This window comes from Pipistrellus hanaki (genome assembly GCF_964339955.1).
Source record: "Pipistrellus hanaki genome assembly, chromosome: 9".
Taxonomy (NCBI): Eukaryota; Metazoa; Chordata; class Mammalia; order Chiroptera; family Vespertilionidae; genus Pipistrellus; species Pipistrellus hanaki.
The window spans coordinates 70,975,230-70,995,662 of NC_140511.1; the positions used below are offsets into that span (position 1 = coordinate 70,975,230).

Here is a 20,433-nt window from a genome sequence, read left to right on the forward strand (position 1 = left end):
CAGACTGGGTAGCTTATCGGCAACAGAAATGTATGTCTCACAGTTCTAGAGGTTGGCAGAAATCAGGATGCCAGTAGGGTCAAGTGAGGGCCATCTTCCAGGTTGTAGACTATTAGTTGTGTGCACAGATAGAGGAAGGGACTAGGGTTCTTTCTGAAGCTTCTTTTATAAAGGCACTAATCCCATTTGTGAGGGCTCAATTCTCAAGATTGATCATCTCCCAAAGGCTCCACCCCCTAACACCATGACATTGAGCAAAAGGATTTTACATGAGTTTTGGAGGGACACAAACATTTAGATGTCAACACACCCTCAAAGGTGCTCCGTCTGCCTGAGACATTTTTCTCCCATATCTTTTTATGTCTCAGTTCTTTCTTTTTATTCTTGAACTTAAATGTCTCTCTCAGAGGGGTGTTCATTGACCAGATCAGTGTAATATTCCCCCTCAGTCATTCCCTGTACCATCACTATTTTATTTTTATTTCAATACTTATCTCTACCTGATAGTTTCTGGCTTGTTTATTATCTGTCTAATCCCTAAAAGAGAAGCTCCATGCTACATTCTTCACTGTCTGACTCACTGCAGAATCCCAGTGTCTAGAATAGCATACAATTAATGTTGAATAAGATACATATCAGAAAGGTTCTCAGTGCTGGAGGGGTTTAATGTGGTCATATTGGATATTTAGAACAAACCATGCCCTAAGTCATTGAGGGCCTGCGATATTATATATGTTATAATGAGAAAGATTTAGACTCAGTGAAGAGGACAGAAATCCCACAAGGGTATCACCAATAAATATGAAGTCATGGTATTAGATCCAAACTGGTAGCACTTCCCAAAGTAGACAGAGCATACAGTATCAGCTAATGGAGCATAAGATGATAGCTACATCTGAAAGCAATGAGATCATGAGACTGAGTATGAGTATTAGGCAGGAGAAGATGGCCAGGATTTGTTCTGCCTGCAGGTAGAGGTACATTGGTACATTGCCTACTCTTAAATGAAGAGAAGGACTAACAACATTGGGGAGAAATCAGGTGTGGGCAATATAAAGCAAAGACTGGAACTTCCAATCGCTTTGGCAAGGACAGTCTTGGAGTTCTGATAATCTAAACATAAACATTTCTAGGGAACTAGATTGAGGGGACTAAATTCTTCCCAACAGGGCCAGGATTCAATTTGAATACAATAACTTAAAATGATGCTGCATTCTGCAGCATTAGAACTAGAAGAGGCAATGGCTGGCTGACATTGAGTACCACATTATCTAACCACAAGAGCTGGTCAGGGTTAGCATTCCTGGTGATATCAGTATTCAGCCTTTTGCACCCTGTCCACTTTACCACAATTTTAGAAGCTTAATGAAGACATGCTAATTCAACTAAGAAATTTTAAAAATTCATATTATTTGAAGACATTTAATATCACCTGATATTAAAAGTAAACTATTGGAGAACATCATGCTGAGTGAAATAAGCCAGTAAATGAAAGAGAAACACCACATGACCTCACTCATTTATGGATAATAAAGAACATTATAAACTGATGAACCAAAAGATAGATATAGAGACAGTAAAGCAATAAGCAGACCGTCAAATTATAGTGGGGAGAGGAGGAAGATCTGGGGGAGATAAGAGATCAACTGTGCTGAAACCGGTTTGGCTCAGTGGATAGAGTGTAGGCCTGCAGACTGAAAGGTCCCAGGTTCAATTCCAGTCAAGGGCATGTACCTTGGTTGTGGGCACATCACCAGTAGGGGGTGTGCAAGAGGCAGCTGATTGATGATTCCCTCTCATCGATGTTTCTAACTCTGTATCCCTCTCTCTTCCTTTCTGTAAAAAATCAATAAAATATATTTTTTTAAAAAGAGAGATCAACTGAAGGACTTGTATGCATGCATATAAGTACAACCAATGGACACAAAACTCTGGGGAGGGAGAGCATGTATGGGAGGAGGGGGACAATGGTAAGATATGTACACAGATAATAATTTAATTAAAAAATAAAAATTAAAAATAAAAAAGTAAACTAAGAGGACTACCTGTTAGATGACCAGGAGGTCTTAGAAATCACTTAGCTAGAACCACCTTCTTAGCAATTTTCCACAGGTTGGAGAGTGCCCAGTGTAGTAACCTTGTAGGTATTTTTGACTTTATCATATCAGTAGTTTAACAACAGCCTCAGAGAGGGGTGGGAATCTTATTTTGAGGCTTGCAGCCATGTTATAGATCCCAGAGATAGGGTCTTTTGCAGTATCAGCTCACAGGGTACACGCTTGTCTCAGAAGTTATTTCAGCATTTTTCTTCCCTATGACTTTCACACAGGTTCTCTGTTGTTATTGTTCACCTTATATATTGAAAGCAAAAGATAATCAAGTTGAAGAAGGCCTGGTGTATGCTTGTTTGTGTGGCTTCAAATGTGGAATAAATATATATAATGCAGAGTGGCTAATATGTTGTGCTATTTATCTTCATTTGGGAGGAGATATAAGTCAGCTAGGACCATGCCGGTCCTGATTCATTCTTCATAACTACACTCATGAAGATAAATGCCACATTTACACAAACCACAGCTATCATGTGTTCTTCCGGACCAGAGATCAGATGGGCTAGAGCAGGAGGTCGATCTTGTGTCATTATTTGAAAATCAAGGACACTTTGTAGCATATCCTACTCCCACGCATCTTGATCTCCAGTGTTAAACTAGGGTACCATTAATGGCAGAAGAGGTATTTAATTAGCATATATATCCAGCATGTCTGCATTCAGATATTCACTTCATTTTAATTTTTTTTTACAAAACGTTTATTTCCTGTGTTTGCTCAGCACAGCATCCTGCAGTGGCAATGTACTGATTAATATGATATAGTCTTGGTTCTCACAAGGTGGTAACTGGCATAATCAAGAGGACATTATGGGAAAAATGATAAGCAAGGGGTTAATTCTCTCAGTGCGCATGCCTGATGACCAAAGAACAAGTCAGAATAGAACTAGTGAGAAGTAATCAATTCTGAGCAGCTATAGTAAAAGAAAATGTCATGCACACCTTAGCTTCCCATGATTTGCAAAAGGCTGTATCACTGTACTTTAAGGCTATGACTGAGTAAGTGGGTAACTTCTCTGTTTTGTACTGAATTACAGCCCTACACTATAGTATATTATAAACTAGGCAGAGGGATAGGGAGATTAAATCATATAGTAGCAACGGCATATAAACCACATGCAGAAAAGCTGAATCTAAATAAACAACTTAAAAATACAAATGGCTCAATAGGACCTTTAACTTCCCAGGGATTTTTCCATGTTTGAAATAAACGCATTCTTACATAATCACATGCTTAACCTCAACAGGGAGACCAGATTGATTTTTCAGTTAAAATTTCAAAGTGGTACTGATTAAGACTTTGCTGCTTATAGTTATTGTTTATTGTTCTAGAAAAAAACCAAAGTTTGATTTGGAAAACATAAAATACAGGGTGTCCCAAAAAAATGTATGCACACTTTAACAGCTGAGAGCTCCATTTTGAAAATAAAATGTATTTTAATAAACAATGCCTTTATAATTATTCAAAGTGTGTGCATACATTTTTGGAGATACTCTATGTTGTTTCTCTTTGAGAGCTTGCAAAAATGCCAAGCTAGTTGGTTTACTGGCACCACCTCATTTCATGAACAAAAAAACCTTTGGCTCTGTTATTTTCACCCTCCCTTTACAGACAAGGGAATTGAAGGCTAAAAATATCATGGAACTTGCTTAAGTCACAAAATCACTACATGTAATGTTGGGATTTTGTTAACATACATTCTGTGTGCTATCACATGCTCTGATCTAGGATTCATCATCATCTCCATGTTTATACTCCCCCTTTTACCTGTTTTTCTCTAGAAAAGTTCTCAGGGAGGCTCTCAACTTCTCTTGCCTTTTGTTTCCTCATCTATATCATTGGACCACTGATGGGCTCCATCAAAAAATTATATGAACTCTATGTCCTGTGACTTAATGTTGTTGGAGACAAAATACATGCATGCACACATACATACATACATCCACATTATCTCTAGCTGTGAGAAATGTTTGAAAGAGCAAGAAAGCAGAGTAAAGGGATAGAGAAGGATGGGGGAAAGGAACAGTTATATTTTAAGCAGCAGAGCTGAGGAAGATCTCTCTTAGCAGGTAGGTTGGAGGAAGTGAAGGAGCCAAGCCTACAGATATTTGGATAAAAGAAATACCATTGTCATGTGCCTATATATCTACAGCTCTGTCTGGGTGAAGAACATTCTAAGCAGAAGAGACAGCAAGTACAAAGTTTCCTGAGGAAGCAGTGTGCTTGGTGTAGAAACAGCAAGAACCAGTGTGGCCACAGTGGAGTGCGTGCGAGTTAGCTGTTTCAGGGATAAATAGGAGGGATGCAGAACAAAGAAGCAAAGGTCATCCTAGGCAACCAGGTGCACTTTAGCATTACTCCACGTGATGTGGAAAATAAATACTGAGCAGAAGAATGAGCGGGATCTGACTTTGATTTTGATAGAACTCCTCCACTATGCAGAGAAAAGACTGAGGTTGGGGCAGTAATAGACACCAGATATTAGATCTGGCTTTGGAATAATTCAGTTATCCACAGAGAGAGAATGGACTAGGGTGCAGCAGTGAAGGGGAGGAGAAGTGATGGCACTCTTGATGTACAGGATTTTCGAATGTATAGAAAAGTGGTAAGGTGCAGAGTTTATAGGATGCAGAAGTGGAGATGAAACCAAAAAGTGAAGTTTCTAGAGGACTTTGGCCTGAGATCCTAGGAGGATGGTCCCTGGAATAGTGTTTGGCACATGAAGGAGCTTAGATTACTTGGTTGAATAAATTAATATGTGAATTAATATTATAAATTAATATGTTGCTTAATTTGCTGTTAGAAAAGCCTTTGTCAGGGATGGAGGTTGAGTTAGAATGGAGAGTTTCTTTTGGAGAGGTTATTTCTAAAGCCTCCAACTGGAGGTCTTAGATTTGTGGGTATATATCTGTGTTGCCGGCTTTAGGTGTTTATATTTTTGGCAGTCTTTAGTTTGCAGTGGTGTTTAAAGTCACTTTGGGACCACTTTAAGAGTAAGTATAGATACAGAAGAGACCCTTAAGGGATCCCAGGTGCACTCTAAGGTTTATGGCCCAAGAGATAAGGCAGAGCTTGTGATGGAGGCTGAGCTTAGTGACCAGTGAGGTGAAAGGAAAATGGAAAGGGATTTCCTGGGAGCCAAGAGCAGGGAGGACAGAGTGGTCACTAGGTCTAATGCTGCTCATTTTTGCCTAAAATGGGAAATGAGAATTGGCTACTTGATTGAGCAATGGACCTAAGTATTCATTTCCTGCCTCTTCTTTGTCCCTTTTGCACACATTACCCATTGCCTTGCTCTCACGTTATTATAAATCCCAGGCACATTAACTTATAACTCATATTTTATATGTCCTATTGAAGGGTAGTTAATGGTTCTTGAAACTGAGATTTGAGGAAACTTTCCATAAGACTAAGTTAGCCGTTTTTTTAAAAAACCAATGACAAAAAAAAAAAAAAAATCCACAGATCATCTCAGAAATAAAATTTAACCTTATTCCGTTTTACTTATGGAATAATAATGATACCCATCTGTGGTATATTGCTTATAAGTTTATGAAACATTTTGACTTACGTTATCTGTTTCACACAAAACCAGGTCACGCAGTAAAACACTCACAGCTTCAGAGCTCCACCACCTGCTAGCAACTCCTTGAAGGAGTCAACCACAGACACACACTTCACTCCTCCTCATCCCTTGAAGATTTTAACACCTGCCTCCCTGTTGTTCTCTGCAATCCTACTCCTGATAGAATTCTTGGTGATTTCAATATCCGTGTCGGTCTCTGGGTGTTGATGACTAATTGCATGGGCTTTTTCTGGCTGCTCTTGTTCACGATTTCCCCTTTTTTTGAAGTCTGCACCAACTGCATGTCTAAGCTGTAAAGATCTGTATTTGTTGGAATGAAAGATTGTTCAGTTTACTTCATTATGCTGTGCAAAATGCCAACTCAACCTCTTCATGTTTCTTTGCTGCAATTACTCTGTGGCCCTCAAGATCAGATTCTAAATTTTAATCCGCCATTGCCACCAGAGTGTTAGGAAGAGAGTGGGGACAGAATGAAGGGCGGGTAAGATGAGAAGATGTTCACATCTTTCTTGGTTTGGGATGTGGGGGGGAAAAACAATTGGAGTTTGCAGCAGAAACCAATGTCAAACTCTTAACATGTCATTTGACCTTAATAATTCAGATAGTTCCGCTTAACTGTTTCTTATCCATATTCAAAATACATGATCCCATTTGATCTTCAGAGATAGTTTTGATCAAGATACTGAAACAGAGAGCCTGGGACTTGCTTAAGGTCATGCATCTGATAAATTAGAACCAAGTATAGACTACAGATCTCCTGACACCAATTGTATTTTTTATTTGCATTAAGTAAGTTGCATTACATAATGCATTGTTCAAAATGGTCAGTGGTTAAAATGGTTGCTTTGGCTTTCTTCCCAGGAGAGTGTTAAAATACAGTTGTGATTCAATATTATTGTCACCAGTGTTGTCTGTGGTGATGGTGGTGGCTGCGGATAGAGAAATACGCTGAATTGTTCTAATATATGCTTTTGTGTTTTTTTTTTAGATTGCCAAACACGTTGCCTGTTTATGCATGGAGACCACAATGGAGAGCTAGGTGGGTGATGATTCATGCTAAATCTTTCCCGCAACATTCTGAACACCACAGCATCGGCTAGTGGGCAGTGGCTCATTCTTATTATACACTGTCAACTCCAATAACAGCAGTGATTGGCTTTGCCAGCATGAGCAACTGCAAACTAATGGATTAAAAAGAAAAAAGAAAAAAGGAGGCTGCAATATAGTAGAAAAGACATATGTGGAGTCATATATATATATATTATTTTTATTTTTGCAAATTCCTTGTTTCTCTTTGCCAGTTTAGAAACAGCCTTCATGTTCCCAGCTCGGCCCCAGAGATATCTGTGTCCTGGGATTCCCTTCTCTTGTGAATGCCTCCTCCTTTAGTCATACTTTAAGGGCTAAAGATGTTTTAAAGGTAGTGATGGCTCATAGTTGAAGCTGGATTAGTGTTTCTCCTGTGGAAATATTTCTGGAGCTCCCTCCTCACCACAACCTCCCACCACCACCCTCCAGCCAATCATGCCAGATACACAAACACGCTTACCCTCCACTGTAGCACAGCATCTGTGGGTGGTATTTCTATCCACAAAGAGGAGATAGGAGGCAGCAGGCAGAAGCACTGACTTCTTGCTCTGTGGTTTATGATCAAGTGTCTTTTTTTCTCCATTCCATTATCATCTCCTGGAAGGCAGGGCCCTGGGTTTATTTTAGTGTAGTACCTATGAGCCATAGTTGTCCTTCCTTGAATATTTACCAAAAACATTAATGCAGACCCTTTTAAAAAGTCCATAATTAAGTTGTGAGTAGGGTTTAATCTTCTGGCCTTCTTTGTCCCTAGGACAGTGCCTGACACACAGTAGGTTGACACTACCTGTTTGTTTAGTGAAGGAACAAGGGTTTGAATGAGTCCATCCTTCAGATGGTACCTTATGGCTAAATTAAAGGCAAAGTAAACCTTTTCTAATTAGAGACAAAAAAAAATGATGATTTATAGTATTTTCCTCCTCTCTCTCTCTCTCTCTCTCTCTCTCTCTCTCTCTCTCTCTCTCTCTCTCTCTTTCTCTTTTCTTTTTTGGAGGGGGAGGGGGCCACCAGAAATAATGCCCTAAAAGTGGTTGTTTATTTTGGAAGGCAAAAGCTAATCAGAATCTGTTTTCTTTATTTTTATATTCAAATGTCTGTATAACAGCAAAGCACCAGAGACCTATTCATTGCTCATAAATGATCTATGAGGTAATAATGAGCTTGCTTTTCCAGCTGTGCTGCATTTTGGTGCTATCCTGGGTTTAATTGAAAATATGCTGTGACCTTGGTTTTGTTCACTGGGCATGGGGGGTGTCTAATTGGCATGAGACCTCTGAAGAACTCCCTTTTACCAAATGCCATTTAGCTAATTTGGGGTTCGCCTTCGGGAAATCATGTGTGAAGTCCTATAAGTTCAAGATGTATATTATTTGCATGCAAATCACATGGAGCTAATAGTTCTTTTTTAAAAAGAGATTAACTTTTTACTTTGCTATACCTATTTTTTGAATTCTACATGCTATCAGTATGATAATAGTGTTGGCCCAAACAGTCTCATGTTTCATCATAATTAAATAAACAGCTTGTGAATTGCAGTCCAAAAGATGTCTGTGTTCCACTCTTAAGGGGTTTCCATAGGAACCGTGGGCAGCAAGTTTTACTGACATTTATTGGACTTGAGGCTATATGCAGCATTGATATCTGTTTTTTGTTTTTTTTCCTCTGTCCCTCTGTGCATATGTCTCCTTCTCTTCCTTTAACCCTCACAATCCTCTCCCCACCTCAGTCCTTCCCTCCCCCTGGTTTTCCTCCTCCTCTTCTCTTATGAGCAATGAGGAAGTAATTTGGACTCATTTAGATTTAACAAATGCAATAATACTAAAATGAGCTCTGATACTTAAGTGTAATTGTGTTATTAGCTGGAAATGTTTTTCTTCAAAAACAAAAGAATTGAGAGTGAAGTTTACTCAAATAGCACAAGCTGGCAAGAAGGATCCTAGTGGAAAATTTGCAGTCTACATATCACAGTCTACATTCATACCCGACAACAGCTTTTCCTTCATTTAGTCAACCCAGACTGATGTTTCTCTTCAGTCCTAATTTTCAGCCTTCCAAATAGAGCATAGTTTTTATGCTGACTATATTCCAAGAGAAAAGATAAGTTTATTTAGGGGAGAAAACATACTTTATATATTGTATGCCTACTGTAGGCCAGATATTTTGCTATGCAATTTCATTTAAGTTGTCTTAGTTAATCACACCAAATATACTGCCAGGCAGGAAAATTAATTTGGAGCTGGTGGTTAAAGTTTAGTGCCCCTTCTCCCCAAACAGCTGTCTTGGTACAGTGCTTTAATGCTGTCTTAGTTTTTCAAAGAAAAAATGAATATAAAGCACTTCTAAAAATGGACTTGTATTTGGATCAGTGATGATAATGTAGCCAGTAGTGATGTTTTTCTATATCCCTTTAAAAATGAGGAAAATAAGTTGCCAAAAGAATAAGCCATTTATCCAAATGTGTACAAAAGCTTAAAGTTTGTACATGCAGTGCAGTGGTTAAAATGGGTCAATTTAGATAGATGTAGGATTGATTACTGATGGTGTGATTTGGGGTAAGTGACTAACAGAGCATCTAAATGAAGGATCATGCAGTTGTGATGGGGAGTTAAGTAAAATTGTATATGTAAAATACTCAGAGAGTGTATATCAGCTAGAAAACCATATTTATTTATTTATTTATTTTTAGCTGTTCCTCTGCCTTCTGAATTATTTTGTTTTTAGTATGGATTTAAAGTAAAAAAAAAAAGATTGATCTTTAAAATGTATCTCATACTCATAGTTTAAAATTATCTCCCAATTCATAAACTCTCAAGGTATCCTTAATAACTATGATAAAGGAAATACAGGTAATATCACACCCATTTTACAGGTTAGCATAATGGAGATCCATAGTGTCATTGACAAGCTTTTCCTACAGTGAAGAAGGAAGTTGAAATTTTTACATAGGTCTCTAGGGTTCTAATATTAAAACTCCTAAAGTTCTTCTTTGGGTCCTATGTATGTGTGTTTTAAAGCAGATTTTAATTCATATTTATCATTATGGTGAGAGGAAGAAACTTGGGCAGGGGAGGAGAAAATGAAATAGGGAAGAGATACTTACAAAATCTGCCTCTTGGAGACCTGTTTCTAGGTGGTTCCCTTAGGATTCAAAGGGACATGTACAATTACAATCTCAATCTTAGGGGCAGATGAGGCATTGATTTTGTATAGCAATACTAGAGTGTTTCTGGTTAGAGAAAAAGGATGGGATGGAAAGGAAAAAAAAAAGAAAACTCAAGTCAGGTATTAGTCAGAGATATTGGTGAGCACCCAGAGAATACAGAAGTGAGTGTACAGTTAGGATAAGGGTGTGATGGGGCATGATTGCTGGAGAGTGTGATTATGAACACACACAAACACATATACATGGATACATCCACATATACATAGACACATATATAAAGGATTAATCTGAATGAGCATGTCCTTCAATTATTATTTTACTGCCTCAAAGAGCTTATACTAGGAGATACAATGTTAACTCTATCATTTTTATTTGTTGTAAGTTTATGCTTCCTTTATTACTACAATATGCATTCTGTGTTGTCTTTGAAAGAATCCCCATAAACCTCTTTCTTCATTTTATATTAATTAGTTAAAAATAAATAATATAATCCCTAAAGCCACTTATCCAGACACCCAGGAATAGTAGCAGTCACGATGTGCTGAAAGCATATGAATAGGTCATTTATAGCATGTAACCACTCTTTGTTGTGGAAGTTCCTTCTTTTGCTCAGGATTTCTCATGTATGTTAGGGGACACATAGCTTCATTGCCAGAGTAGTTAGTCTTAATCCCTTTCTTATTTCTTAGATGAAACAAATTATAAATATAAATTTTAATATTTTTTATGCCCTAATGGATCATCTTGGTAAACTTGGCACTGAGGTGAGCGGGTAAGAAAAGAAATATTTCTCGATACTCCACAGAAGGGTCAACACACTTGTTTTGTAGAGGGGCAAAGAGTAAGTATTTTAAACTTTGTGAGCCATATAGTCTGTCACAACTGCACAATTCTGCTTTACTGTGATAGCAGCCTTAAATAATATATCTGTGGATGGACGTTTAAGTGTTTCAATAAAACTTTATTGGAAAAAAAAACACAACAAGTGGTAGGTTGAACTTTGTCTTTGGACAGTAGTTTGCCAACAATTGATCTTAAAGTTTTATTTACATCTCCACCTACCTTCCATGTCTGTTCATGTGGCAATTATATCTTAAATGATAGGGCTGGGGAGTATAGGAGTGACAACCATATCATACTCTTCCCTCATTTTGTGTATTGTACTTTTTTTGTCACACTTACTTTTGATTACACTTTTCAGTATTTCTTTAGCATAGGAAGAGCATATGTTCTGTCTGTACTGTACAGAAGGGTACAGAAAATTTAGGTGTCTCTCATTAATGACACCTAGCATCTATAGGATCCATCTTTCTTTCTATTGGATTATTTTTTCTAAAATGCATCATTTAGATAATAAAGAAAGATGGTGGGAGAAATAACCAAGAAATAAACTTTAATTATTTAAACCAAGGAAAAGGTAGTTTAGTAATGGCTTAAATAGGGCCATTCATAGGCTCTCCTACTATCTTATCCCATTAATTTACCATAGAGGACTGAGTTCCTTATTGCTCTTCATGTGTATTCCTGATTTTTGTCACGATTTATTTTTAGATATACTGCATTGTAGGCAAACGAATGCAGGAAAATAGAAGTTCTTCCTTTGCACAGTACCTTGTTAACTGAAGCTTATTCATATTGCATTTGAGTCCACATTTTACAAGGTTCCATGGTATCTGAGTGCAAATCTGTTATAAAAGAACTGTGCAAAAAGGAAGACTCGATTCCAACTTGAATGAACTATGGTTAACACTGGCACCATGCAAAATGAGGACTGCCTTAAGCAAATAAATAAGAATCCAATTTCCAAATGTCCTGCATTGGCCATATAATTCCCTCTTTTGTGATCATTAAGGGGAAACAAGGAAATCACTGATTACAGTCATTTCCATTATCTGACATGTCATCACCATGGCTTCCTCATTATGCAATGTTAACAGTGTTGAGGTTACTTGAAAGCATTTCCAGTTCTAATTAGGAGGTCATCCCCACTATCTGCATTCTGATTAAGTGACATTGCCTGGAAGCCACAGTAAGAGTCTACTCTGTTTCCTTCCCTCGCTCAGATCTCATAAACACAGACTCAATTAAAGAGATTTTCCTTATCAGGTTTTTATGGGTCATTTTGGTGAATTTATTAAAGACATAAGTCATGCTGAAACTGGAAGGCAGTGGCTCTGAGGCCTTCAGTGGGAGCCAGGTCTAGTTGAGCAGGACTTGATCTGATGGGTTAGGGAGTCCAGAGTAAATAGAAGTCAGAGCATCCAATTATGGGATGGGAGTCTAGGGAGCTGGTGAAGTATGAAGGAGTCTCACACAGAGGGAGGATTGCAGAACAGAGACATGGACATCTTGATGGCATCTCAGTTTATATTTTAGATAAAAAGCAAAGCCTAGTTCAGGCCCTCATCTTTGCATACCTCAATTATTAAAATAATTTCTTAGCCGACCTTTAGTAAATCTTACCATGTATTCTTCCCTATCTATTCTCCATATTATTGCAAATGTGCTTTTTCTTAAGCATTTTTCTCATAGTCTTATTCCTTTCCAAAAAAAGGAGAAAAATCAAGTCCCTACAACCCATCTCATGACTTTATATAGAATCTAACTTTTTGAAAATATATATTTTATTGATTTTATTTTTTACAGAAAGGAAGGGAGAAGGATAGAGAGTTAGAAACATTGATGAGAAAGAGACATCAATCAGCTACCTCCTGCACACCCCCCACCGGGTATGTACCTGCAACCAAGGTACATGCCCTTGACCAGAATCGAACCTGGGACCTTCCAGTCCAAAGGCCAACTCTCAATCCACTGAGCCAAACCAATTTTGGCAATCTAAATTTTTTTGATAATTTTTCACAGTTCTGTTACTTTACTTTTTATTCCCTCTATCCCACTGCTTATATCTGTTCATAATAATAGTATGCTGTGCCTCTCTCTGCCCTATACTCATGTTTATTTTCATACATTTCTCACCATGACATGCCCATTTTCCAATAAGCTCTCCCCCTTCTCTCTCTCTTTCTTCTCTCCTTTAGTGTGTCCTCCTAAAACTGTTCCTTCTTCTCTAGCATCTTCTGCTATATTGCAATTTCTTGCCCCACTACACTGAGATTTATGGGAGCACCTGACCCCAAGGGTCAAGAACTGAGCACTGTGCTTGACACTTAGTAGGCTCTAAGCAAATTTTATCAAGGGGATAAATGCTTGTGTTTTTCTTTATCTTGGAATGTTAGACCTTTTGCTTATCCACAGTACATATCATACTGAATCTCATGTCTGCATAGCCTTCACTAACTATGCAAAATTTCCCTTTAAACACCAGACTATTTGTAATTATTCACATCATCATGTATACATTCACTTAATGTAGCCCTTTGGCATTGGTTCATGACTCAGTTTTTTTATGTGAGGCTTGTCTCAGCAGTGTTTCAAATAATCTATGATGGGGAGTTAGCAACTCAAAAGAGTTTTGATATAAAGTTCACACAGTGTTGGTGAACACACTTAGAATGATATACTATTAGAACTGAAGTGACTTTCGAGATTCTTCTCAGCACTCTCCAGTTAAACGAATCCCAGACATGTTTAGTGCTTTCTAGTCACTGTCTAGGAAATGAGGGCTTTGCACACTTTAATGATAATCAGGGAAGAGAGTACTTGTTAAAACACTGGGAGGCACTATTAAAACCTCTATGTATGTGGTATTTATTCTCTTCAGATTCCTTGCAAAGCAATTTAAATTGCATTACTCATTAAAGAATCTATATGCCTTTTGAGTGCTACTGTTGATTTGTTTGTTTTCAACCTATAATGGCAATGATGACCTTGCACAGGGCATTTCCTAAGGATTGATGAGCAGGTGGGTGTTAATGGGCATCAACTCCTCCCAGCTAGTCATCAATCCCAAGGATATATGGGAAGCCAAATCATTAGCTGCATTGCCAACTTGTGAAATAAAAATCTTTCTCTACCTTCCTTGCCAAGGTCTTATATTTTCAAAAGCATCTTTGGTTACCTTCCCTGTCATTCACTTGTATAGGAAAATATGTGAATATTAGTATAAATAAATAAATAAATAAATCTAAAAATAAAAGAATAACTATTACCCTTTGTAGACTGACAGGAGAATGTCATGAGGAGATAATTTTCCATATTTTGATTAAATGTAATTTGAAATGTTCTGCCTCTTTTATTTGCTATCCTTTAATTCATTTTTTCAAACTCAGATTTCCTAGAAAGAATCATTCTATTGTGCATCCTGAGTAGCTAAAACACATATCAAGTTTCTGCATTTTAACTCCATCCAACATTAGAGTTTTTGAGTAAGGTAGTGGGGAGCAGGATGGGTTACAGAGGATTTGGTTATAGTTGTTTAATGGAATATAATTATTTTTCATTTATTCCTGATATACACTTGACCTTCATAAATATTAGCAAGCATGGTATTTTCTCCTTCAGCTTTAGTCATTATTACCCAAAATATTCTAAGAGCTAGATAAACATTAACAATTCAATTATGCTATCTCAGTGCATTTTCACTTAAGGAATAAACTATGGCAAATGAAGAAAAGATGTGGAGCAATGGAGTTCCCATTTCTTCCTCTTGAGGAAGCTCAGGATCCCATTTTATCATGCAAACATCCTGATTCTTACATTGACACAAAATCCATAAAGAGATGACATGGGGTGACAAATTGTCACCTAAGTACCAGGGTTTAAAGTGCGTGCCAAGGATCACTGTCACCAAAGAAAGGTTTCATTCCAGAATCTTTTACAATAGACATTTGTCTTGAAGAATTTATGCACATCTGGGTCTAGTCCTTTGTTTGTTTGTTTGTTTGTTTGTTTGTTTGTTTGTTTGCTTTTTGGAAAGGTAATATTGTAGGTCATCATGATGAAGCATGGGGTTTGGGGAGTAGATCTCCCTCTTGCAGGTTGTTACCTTGCAAACTTTGAAAAATAAAATTATTGGACCAAAATGACTTGTTAGTAAAAGGGTGGAAATTAATTGGAAGCAAATACAAATTCCCATGTAGGGAGAGCTTTCTGAGAGGGTAACCAATTAAGCTTCATTTTTCTAAGGTTTATAAATTCTGTAGTTCTTTGTCTCTTCATGCTCCCTTTTAATTGGATCCCTTCCCCATTTTATGACCCTGTGCTTTTCTAATTAGTCACTCTTTTGCAGAATATCAACTTCAAGTCTAAAACCCAGGTGGTACCCCAAACTTTCTCTCCCCCTTATCTTGCAACATTCCTCTATCTCCTGTGAAAATGTTTCCCTCTTTCCAGCATCTGTCCAAATGTCTCTGTTCGCTGTGAAAATGTTTCCTTCTTCCCAATACTCTGTGACTTTTCTTTATTCTCTGTGAATGTATGCCCTCTGGCTCTAAGCCCTCACCTATGTATTCCTCCCCCATGGACGCTTTTATTCCTAAGGCTCTCTAAATCTGCTTGTTTTATCTCTAAAATTCCTTTCAATGAGAAGGTAGTCACATTTACTAAACACAGAATAAATGGGTATTTAGAGCAGACTGCCAATTCGCTAAATTATATCTAGAAGTATAATAGACCCTTCAAATACTTCAATCTGTCAATTTTTTTCATGTAGAACTTAATTTTTTTACAGTCATAAATCTCTTAGAGAACATAATGATAAAACCAATGAATAACCTTCCTATAAAAATACACAATCACATTTATATAAAAATGTGCATATAAAGAGATTCACAAATTACCCATGACCCATTCATGAACTTCTGAGGAACAAATGGATTGAACTATGAAAAACAAATTATAATTAAATAAGATGGTTGATGAAAATTAAAACTTAAAAAATCTTAATTGTATGATTCAAATTGCTTTAGCATCAGGTTAGAAGACTGATTTATTAATCATTCTCCATAATTTGGCTTTGTCAACAGTAGGTAAATATCAATAATAAAAAACAATGACAAATATTCATACAGTATTGACTATATATACCAGAAATTATTATACTTACTATATTTACTCATGTATCCTCACAGCAATATAGTATGTAAATCATAATAACCAATCTCTAGGAAGTTTCACAGAAGTATTTCTGATTTTTTTAAACTCTGATTTTTTAAAACTCTCTATATTTTATTAGTGTATAATTAGACATTTAAGTAATTGGCAATTTATAATAACCAATATTTTTTAGAGTCTACTTTTCTTTCTTTCTTTTTAATTACTTATTTTCTTCCTTTTTTCTTTTATTTAGTATGCACATATTTAGTATATATAATGTGCCAGGTACTGTGGATGTTGTATTTAGCATAAAGCTTATTGCTGGTAAGGGTAAATTTTTACCCTCATCTCTTGTCTTCAGTCACCCATTTACTTGCTGATATTTGGTAATCTACTTCTTCAAAAGTTCAATTTTTTTTTATAATCTTTATTGTTTGTGGGGAGAGGGTAAAGAGTAGTTATTGAGCCCTCTTTTACCATTTATAGTGAATTGTATATCATTATTGATTTTTTTATTCACATGTGGAACTTATCAATGAACTTGATATATTATTTGTTATTATAAAATTAGCTGATTACCCTGGATCCTGAACATATGTTAAAACATGGACTCCATTCAGAAATGCAATTCAGCAAATATTTACTGATTGTCTAGACATTATTCCATTCATGTCCTTAGAAAGTTTATGATTAACCCTACTTGGTTTAATTTAGTGGATAGATTGTCAGCCTGTGGACTGAAGTGTCCTGAGTTCAATTCTGGTCAAGAGCATGTACCTCAGTTGCAGACTTGATTCCTGGCCCTGGTCAGGCTGTGTGCAGGAGGCAACCAACTGTTGTGTTTCTCTCACACTAATGTTTCTCTCTGTCTGTCTTTTCCTTTCCTTCCCACTCTTTCTAAAAATCAATGGAAAATATCCCCAAGCAAGAATTAACAAACAAACAAACAAACAAACAAAAGTTTATCATTAAATAGGTCAAATGCATTTCCAAATATTCAGATTTAAACACAGATTTTATAAGGGCTATAATATTGGCATTACAGACACTTAGGGAAAGGGTGTATTAATACTGGCCAGTAAGACCAGGAAGATTTTAGTAGAAATTGTCATTGCAAACTTAGCTCTGATGTTGGGTACAATTTTGAAAGAAAAATCAGACAAGGGCATTCCAGGCCATAAAGAAAACAAGAGCAAGTCCCTGAAGAGGTAAAATACGGGGTCTTTTTTAGAATCAGAAATAGCCTGCACTCTAGACTATATTGTGGAGAACAGTGGAACTGGGAAAGCAATATGGCACAGCATCATTTTGCCATGCATGTCATACAAGGTAGTGGTTTTCAAGAGGGCAAAGCCCCCTCCCCCAATAATATTTGATAATGTCTGGAAACATTGTAGATTGCCATAACTGGGGGTACTACTGGCATCTAGTGGGTAAAGGCAGTAAGGGAGTTAGGCTTTATTCTATGAGCACTGGGGAGCTATTGGTGGGTTATGTTCTCTTGAACTGTGATTGTCTAGGCCCTTATGTATTGTTACACTAAATCTGCAATGTGTTACTTTGTAGACACCCCATCACCAGGAAAAGTATGAAATGAAAACCCCAGCTTTGCATATAAAGATATCATGTATTAATCATTGGATGGCCCTGAAACTGAAAAAGAGAAGTAAGGAAGGGGAAATAGATTTTTATCCCTCGGTGGGGCTCCAGACTCATATATTTTAGAACAAAGGAGAATGCCTTTAAATTATTGGTACAAATAGGCACATTTCTGATTATTGGAACAATCTGATTTCATTTTCTGAGGAATTAAATAACAAGCTGTATGTGGAGCTTGAGGTTTTAGCTTTATTCTTCAGTGAAACATTTCACCAGACCAACACAGCAAGCAGCTATCATAAAAATACAAACATATCCCTGAACATCTTAAATCCTACCCTTTAATTTGAAAAAAAGCAAACAAACAAAAAAAAACAAGTCAGTCATCTATATTTCATTTCTTTACAAATACCCAACATCAAAATGTGAATATGATCAAAAGGATTCATAACCAGCAGAAATTCCATGCCAGGTATGCTTATCTCACATGAGGCAAAGCAAGAATAAACAGAAAATCAAATTAATTTTATTTTAGCTTTGCCAAGTTCTTGGCTGTATTTCTGGGCCTGCTTTGAGAACCTGAGTAGATTTCACTTTTTGTTACTAAGACGGAGTTGGGGCTGGCACTGCCTACCGCAGTTCCTCGCCTATTCCACATTGTTCCTGTTCCAGAAGAATCAGATCTTTTACACTTGTGGCTTTTCTGATTAATGGTAGAAATGAGCTCCAGAAGCAGGAATATGATGATCCATTTAAAAGGACTTTGGACATGATGTGACTCTCTGCCCATGAGAATTCTTGTTCTCTGCTCTAAGAGTTAGATCCATTGGAGTGACCAGGAAGTTGAGTCAAGCATTCCTAGATCTGAAGTCCATGTGAAGAAGCAAATCATGAGAAGAACTTTGGCATCATCCAAGTTGGTAATTTTCAAGGCCATTGTGTTATTTTTAGGCACATACAGTAGAGGGCATTGTTTGGCTAAACTTAAAACAAGGGCTGCTATCAACAATAATAGATAAAAAGAGAAAGAAAACAGGGAAAATTTTTCTGTTAAAAACAAACAAAAAAGAGAGTAAGGAGGCAACAAAATAACCTTTATATTGCTTTGTTCTCCCTAGGTTTTCTTTATAGGAATAGTTTCTGTAAGAATAACTAAAAACTGGACAAACAATGGTCCAAAAATTAATAAAATTAATAAAATTCCTACTATGTGAATGAAACTCTTTTAGATGCCAGGGATCAAGGAGCATATATGACATCATTTAGGTCCTCAGTGAATTTATAGCTTTGACCAGCTACAAGCTGCTCCTGTCTGCTTGAATACCCATTGATTCATTCATTCATGCCTTTGACAAATGTTTGATGAGTATTTTTTTCTAGATAAATACTACTGAACAGGGGAGACAAGTCACTACTTCATGGAACTGAACAGATGAAAGAGGCAGTACGAAAATAAACATAAAGTCAGTGAGAAAATATCAAATAATGATATGTAGTAGGAGGAAAATTAAATAAGGTGTTATGATTGATGGTGATAGGAGGGCTACTTTGGCTGGCTGACCAAAAAAAGGAACTTTTGAGAAGGCAAAATTTAAAAGAAAACATGAATGATAAGAAAACCAACTATACAGACATCAAAAGGCACGTGCTTCAGGCAAAGAGAACTCTAATGAAAAAGTGTTTTTTGTTTGTTTGTTGTTTGGATTTTGGTGTATGTGTTTGGGAGGGTAGAGGGTAGGGGCATGGAGTTTTTGAGGAATGAAGGAAGTTCAGTGTTGAAGAAAGCTGAAAGATAAAAGCAGTAGGTGGATGTCAGATAATCATTTGTTAGAGGCCAAGACAGTTTTCACTTTGCTCCACAAAGGTATAGAACTAATAGGAACATTTTAACTGAAGAATGATATGAAGGCATTTATATATTTAAACTTCACTCTGATTATTGTATGAGGAAATGATTGTGGTAAGGTGATTGAAAAAGTAGAGAAACTAGCAAAAGGGTATTTTATTGGTCCTCATGAGACATGAAGATGATTTCATCTAGAAAGGGAAAATGGAGAGAAGTAGATGGATCCAATGATATTTGAGTGATAGAGCCAAATGAATAGCATTGTGCTGGATGTAAATGAAGACAAAAGTCAAGATTCTTATATTTTTGCTTCGATGGCTGCAGAAACTCCAGGCATTTTATCCACACGAGGGTATCCAGAAACAGAATAAATAACTGTTGCTTCTTTTTAAAGACAAATGTATTCATTGTTAAGATCAGATTATTACATTTAACAATCAACATCATGAGTATGAAAAATAAATCTACATTAAAACCCTTTGTTGGAATGCTTTACAGTTTTCACAGAACAGAAACTAAAATAAACTGTTATACAATTAGCCACAGATACAATCCTCAAGCTTTCTGACCATTTACATGTTGATTGTTGTAAGTGCCAACATCACTGTAGCTTCTGCCACCTCCAAAATGGCTTCCTCTACCACGGCTACAGCCACCTCAGCCTCCTCCATCATTATAGTTGTCAAAGCTGCAACTCCTGCCATAGTCACCACCCAGGATTCTTTTTTCTTTTTAAGATTGAACATTTTTTTTATTTATTTATTTATTTATTTATTTATTTATTTATTAATATATTTTATTGATTTTTTACAGAGAGGAAGGGAAAGGGATAGAGAGTTAGAAACATAGATGAGAGAGAAACATCGGCCAGCTGCCTCTTGCACACCCCGCTACCGGGGATGTACCCGCAACCAACGTACATGCCGCCCTTGACTGGAATCAAACCTGGGACCTTTCAGTCCACAGACCGACACTCTACCACTGAGCCAAACCGGTTTCGGCCACCACCCAGGATTCAATTACCCTCTCTACCACTTCCATAGCCTC

General features: G+C 36.9%; 1 protein-coding gene across 7 annotated transcripts in view; it reads left to right on the forward strand.

The window, feature by feature from the left end:
* LRRC4C (leucine rich repeat containing 4C) overlaps positions 1-20,433 on the forward strand; it is a 907,789-nt gene that overhangs the window by 878,926 nt on the left and 8,430 nt on the right. For 4 of the 7 annotated variants that reach the window (XM_084894507.1, XM_084894505.1, XM_084894504.1 and 1 more), the window contains one exon: positions 6,684-6,734. The exons of 2 other annotated variants lie outside the window; for them this stretch is intronic. The gene's annotated coding sequence lies outside the window, so the exon portion shown is untranslated. Of the gene's footprint in view, positions 1-6,683; positions 6,735-6,996; positions 7,065-20,433 lie in introns of all 7 variants that reach the window. One more of the 7 variants, XM_084894506.1, reaches the window with a different exon arrangement.